Here is a 6,016-nt window from a genome sequence, read left to right as displayed (position 1 = left end):
AGATCGAGGTGACCATACGTAAGGCGTACAAGACGGCTCTCGGCCTCATCAGAAGTACGAACACTGACAAGCTCGCGGCGTTGGGGGTGCACAACACCCCCGACGAAATCGCGGAAGCACAGAAGACGGCGCAGTTTGAGCGCCTGTCAGGCACCAGAACGGGACGGTACATCCTCCGACGCCTGGGGTACGTGCCCAAGGAGGGAGAACAACCAACAGGGGAACCGCTGCCCGAGGGAACGCGGGCACGGCTCGTCGTCTGTCCGATCCCTCGCAATATGAACCCAGAACATAACAAGGAACGAAGGACCGCTCGGGCCAAGGCCCTGGTAGACCTACACGCAAGCGACAACGGGGCAGTGTACGTGGATGCTGCGAGACACCAAGAAGAGGAAGACGTCTACGCGGCGGTGGTGGTGACAGCCATGACGGGAGACACGAAGACGGCGGCGAGCGTTCACGCCAAGAAAACACATCAGGCCGAGGAGGCAGCGGTGGCACTCGCCCTAGCAGACCCCGGGTGCACGACGGTCCTCTGCGACTCGAAAACGGCGATCCGCAACTATGCCAAGAACAGTGTGTGCGGCGAGGCCACGCGCATTCTGCGCAAGGCCGAAGACAACGGCTGCTTCAGTAGAGGCAGTGTGGTGCTCAAGTGGTTCCCGGCCCACATGGGTAGAACCATGGCGGGCCAGGCGGGCAACGCGAACCACAACGAGACGGCCAACGCCGTCGCGCGAGGACTTGCACGCCGCGCGACGAACAGCGACCAGGCCGCCTCGGACGACGTGGACGCAGGCGCCGAAGACTACGACGGAACCAAGGATACGATGACCAGCTACAACGACGTTGTGCGGTGGTACAGACTGTGTCGACGAATAATGCCGCCTCCCCACCCGAGGTTGACTCGGGAGGAGGCGGTATTATACAGACAATTACAGACGGACTCCGTGATCACCACGGTGCTCGCGAAGTACATGTGCCCAATGGTGTACAACAGTGATGTGTGCAAACTCTGTGAGTGTGAGCGGGCCACGCTGACCCATATCATGTGGGACTGCAGAATCAGCGCGATGAAGGCAGCAGGAGAAACAACGCTTCCACCACCCTTAGAGGCAGCGAAGTGGACTTATGACTACGACGTGCAACTCCAGGCAGTCCAGCAGGTCTCGGCGGCCCTAAGTTTACAGCGACCGAGCGACCCCACAAAGGGGAGGGGGAGCGGTGACTCTCTCCGACCCGAGCGGAGAAGCAAGGGCGCAGGTCCTAGGGTCAAGCCGGGACGACGTCCAGGCCGCGTCACGGCTAGGATGAACCTCTCGTGAGAGGGTCGTCTGAAACCGCTCTGCAGGCGACTAAATAAAGTTGCTCTCTCTCTCTCTCTCTCCAAACCAATAACATAGCAATGGTAGCATGCATACAGGAAACCTTGCATACTGCAACGAAAAGGGCAATAAATATTTTATTGGTCAAGGTTGAATGCGTAGGGTTCTAAACCCGTTGGAGGCAAACTTGCGCCTCTGGAAGTTTATTTATTTATTTATCTATTTATTTGTTTGTTTATTTATTTATTTGTATTCTTTTTTTATTCATTGTTGTATTTATTTATTTATTTATTTATTTGATCCCTGCTTGTCTTTGATTGCATTACAGAAGGGAGATACTTAACACTAAGCATTAAATATGAGGCAAAATAACAAAATAATTCTACAAAGCGCGCTGAAAATCGTCAATATAAACAGTTAATGCAATCATACGTGGAAGGTAATTACACTGCAGTATTGATGTAAAATAAAATGAATCGCGCAAGGCATCAACTTTAAAGGAAAGTTAATAATTTGCTTTAAGCTAGCGGTCCCTCTTTGCGATATGTAGAATGGCGCTTGGACATACTTCTCCCCTTCTACTCCAGTTTTCGAATGATAGATATTACGAAAAAAGTTCAACCTGTGGTTTCGTCTGTGATCTTTCACGTGCTGCCATTTCAGTTTACTTTTACTTTCTCTCATGCTAAGTTGAGCGTGCCAATTACCTAATACGAATCGCACTGACATATTCTGTATGTTTTCGAGCGTATCAACCAGGTCTTTGGTGTAGGGATCCACGAAAACACATACGTACGCCAAGAATGAGCGCGCATGAGTTAAATACGGTTGTTCTTTTCAGTTAAATAGAGGTTCACTGAAATTTCGTCTCAGAAAGCCAAAAACATACGCAGCCGTAACTTTTATGGCGTGAACCTGCCTATTTACCCTCTAACCACTCCCTAAATAAACTCCTAGGTATTTATATTCCTCGGCCGTTGTCACAGCCGCATAATGTACGGTATATGTATTCAATTGGAAGGAAGGTTTTCTTGTAAAGGTGCCGTTAACACACTGTTTAACATCCAAAAACTTTTCTGAATCAGCACACCAGGATGTTAATAAATTCGAATAAAGCTGCAGGTATACGGAATCACGTTCATTCGCTATAGTCCGGTAAACTACACAGTACTTTTGAACAAAGCTATCGGGCCAATTGTAATAACAATGCGAAAACCGATTCATTCAGTTCAAAGAATGAAATGTACTACGCAGAAGGCGATATGGAACACCATCATTTGCTTTTTTGCAGTCCAAGAATATTCAGTCAACCACTTTAAGCTTATCTATTGCAAGAGCCAGATCGTGCGTGAACTCAACAATCTGCGTTGAGCAAGAAAATCCTGACAGAATCCGTGTTTGCTAGGATGCTGGCGATTATGTTTAATCAAATGAGTCATATCCAAGGAGTAGCTAAGCTCACCTTCAAACATCGGAACTAAATTAACAGCTAGGCTTCGTCAGTGACCATGCTCTGTTGTTATCGCAAATTTAAAATAATTTTTTTCTAAATAGGAAGTCGTAAAATCCCATGAAGTAACATAGTGCAGGGCATGAAGTTGATCCTACCAATGCACGAGCGAGTCTCTTCTACGTTTATCACCAACAACATAGTGCAACATTGCTTGTCGCAGTTTAACTGTAAGCAGAATAACTTGCGCTTTTGCTCGCACTTGCCTTTCTTTTTGGGGAGTCCTTGACATGGTGGCGGTTTAGCTCCTGCGTGGTTGCCGCTTGCTCGACGCCCTTGAAGGCGTCTCCAATGCTCTCCATTTCTTGAGGGGGCGAATAGCCTCGAGCTGATGCGTCGACGAAGCCGGCGGCAGAGGCGTGGTAGCGGCGATGACTGTCGAGGCTTAGCTCACCCGTCGGTGTGGCACAGTCGTCTTGTGGCAATAAATGACATTTCGATGGCCTAAAAGGTTTCCTGCTAATGTCCAGTGAGTGCTTGCACCTTGCCCGTTCACCGAGAACACTCATTACTGTTTGACAAACGATGTTCGTTCATTTAAAACGTAGAAACACGGAGCGGATGAAAAACGCGTCCCCGTCGTTCGGCTGCCTCACGGCTTTTTCTACCCCCAGGAAAAAACCGGTCGGCCTCCTTCCAAACACGTCTGTGCATGATATCTCGGCGCCTAGGCGCGTGCCGTTGTTCGGCTGTATGCCGTTTGCCGAAAAAATGACGTATAACCAAATACCTTACGTAGGCCGGCCTCCTCTTGAACACCGGTTGCCAAATATTCTGTGGCCATTCGCTTGCCGTAATTCGGTCGAGGACAGCTAACCGAATGAAAAACGTATATTCTGGGGCCGTACGTCGGCCGGTATCCTTCATAACACTGGTTGCCGAAGAAAACGAATATTTTACCGCTGGACGCGTGGTTCACCGTTGAAACAATGAATGCACGGCAGCCGCGCTCCGGCCGGTCTCCTTTCGAACACCCACTGCCGCAAGAATACGCATATTCTGTGGCCGGTCGCTTGCGTGCTTCGGCCGATTACCGCTTCCCGAAAAAAAAAAAAACCGATGCCCTAAGGCCGTACTTCGGCTGTTCTCTTTCTCAACATCGGCAGCCTTAAGAGAACTGAATATCTTGCAGTCGGTTAGCTGCCGTTGTGCGTCCGTACACGAGCGGACGGAAAAATACCGAAGCGCTCGTTACCGAATGTTAGCCGTTCAACGCATGATCAGTGGCTGCCAGAACCTGGATGCTGGCCGAACATGCCAGAAAGCGGCCATAGACGGGCCCGTCTTGGGGCACACTTTCTGTGCCGCCTGTGAAGCTTGAACTTGAAACTTGAAAAAAAAATGCGCCGCTCGAAGGCATTGCATGAAGTAGCCAATTTGTCGCCATGCCTCTGGCTTAGAGGATTAGAAGAAAGAAAATGGAGAATAAAAAAGAAAGAGGATAGAGAAGATAGAGGATTAGAAGAAGGTGACGGAGATGGTGCTGTCAAAGACTATGTAGTGAACAATGATAAGAAAATAGACCACTCGGTGCTGAGGAAAAAATTGGGCTGCATTACTGTGTTCATGCCTTGCCATAGAAATAATATTTCACCATTTTTTTGCCACAGCGTTTGCTGTCTCAATACAAGGGAAGTCCACAATTACAGTATTGCCAGGAAGTCATTTTATATGCTGAAGCAACTACACGGCTCCTCTGAAGCCATTGTTTCTTTTCACACTGCTTTGCTGGTTCACAGCCCTACCACAAGGTGTTGTTTTTGCAGTTACTGAGATATATCACCGTTACCCAGCTGACTAGTTCACGAATACTTCGTGCGGGCGTAGTATATGAGTTAACTCAGGCAACACTACCTGGAATATAGTCCGACAACTTTGTTGATATTGTCGTGGTGCCAAAGATCACGCAGTTGTCTTGAAGGAAAAACAAGTTTATTGAATAGAAATTGCGCTGTCCGAAATATTTAAAGAATGCACAGGCGCGGAAGCAGCAGACAACGAAGTGACGTCAGCAGGCAAGTGTCAGGGAATCGACGCGGCGGGAGAGAGAATGGGCATTTATCTTACGGCGGGCGTGTCCATTTACATCAACACTGTAGACAAAAGAGACTATTCTAAACTACTGGTGTTAGAATGAAACGTTCTCCCTTTCAAATAAGGTAACCCGTGCCGCATAACAAAGACTGAATGAAAAATCGCTTCATTTGGGACGCATATAACACGCCCCGGCGCCGCCGAGCAGTAAATGCAAAAGCATAGAACAATCCGATGCATGGTTCCGTCGTTGCCCCGTCTAAACGTGTATCCAGCCGATGCTAAAATAAAATGACCGTCCTAACAAAGAAAAGTTTATCATCTTGCGTAGTTAGGTTTAGCCGAACCACGTGGACAACTTCGGTCCGTGTGCATGGTCATGATGTTTCGGATTCGTGATTGGGAATCAACTAGTAGGTATGCTCGCCAACACGTTGTAGAATCCGGTAGTGTCTCAAATACCACTGCAGAAGATTGTCACTGAGTCCTCGTCATCGGATAAAATTTCAAACCCACGCACTATGCCCTGGGCGGTACCCGCCGTCTCGGCGTCGGAGATTGTAGCTTCAGGCATCCACCCGCTGCTGGCCCGTGGTACGAACTTGAGCGAACTGGCTTGCCTCATCTGCACGCTGATATATCGCGGGACGTCGGCGTTGATATCATCGTCCTCTACATGCAGAAGAATGGTGTCAAGCATTGTAGTCGCCCGTCTTACGTATAACAGCTCTAACGGTGCCATCTGCGTAGATTCGTGGATAGCCTTGTAGTACGGAAGGACTTCGTCCCAAGTCTTGTGCCCCATGTCGACGTGGTTAGATCGCATACCCACGATAGAATCGTTCAGACGTTCCGTTATTCCGCTCGTTACGGAATAATACCACAAATTGCTTTATGAAGCACTCCGCGACTACTTGTGTAGTCCCCCTTCGAAGTCCGTCTCCGTAGAGTGACATGTGTACTCTCGCTAAGACAATCCATTTGTTCTCGGATCATGCCGTAGGGAACGTGCCGAAAAGGTTCATTCCAGTCTGTTAGAAGGGAGCTTGATGGGATGGAGATCGTCTGCAGCAGTCCGGCTCTACTCCTCGGCGACGTTTTTCGTTGCTGGCAGTCAAGGTAGTTGCGAACGTAGTGTGTGGCACCG

The sequence above is a fragment of the Haemaphysalis longicornis genome, unplaced genomic scaffold, assembly GCF_048455015.1.
Source record: "Haemaphysalis longicornis isolate Haplotype H1 unplaced genomic scaffold, Haemaphysalis longicornis Haplotype H1 scaffold_11, whole genome shotgun sequence".
NCBI lineage: Eukaryota > Metazoa > Arthropoda > Arachnida > Ixodida > Ixodidae > Haemaphysalis > Haemaphysalis longicornis.
Note: the sequence above shows the minus strand (reverse complement) of the source record.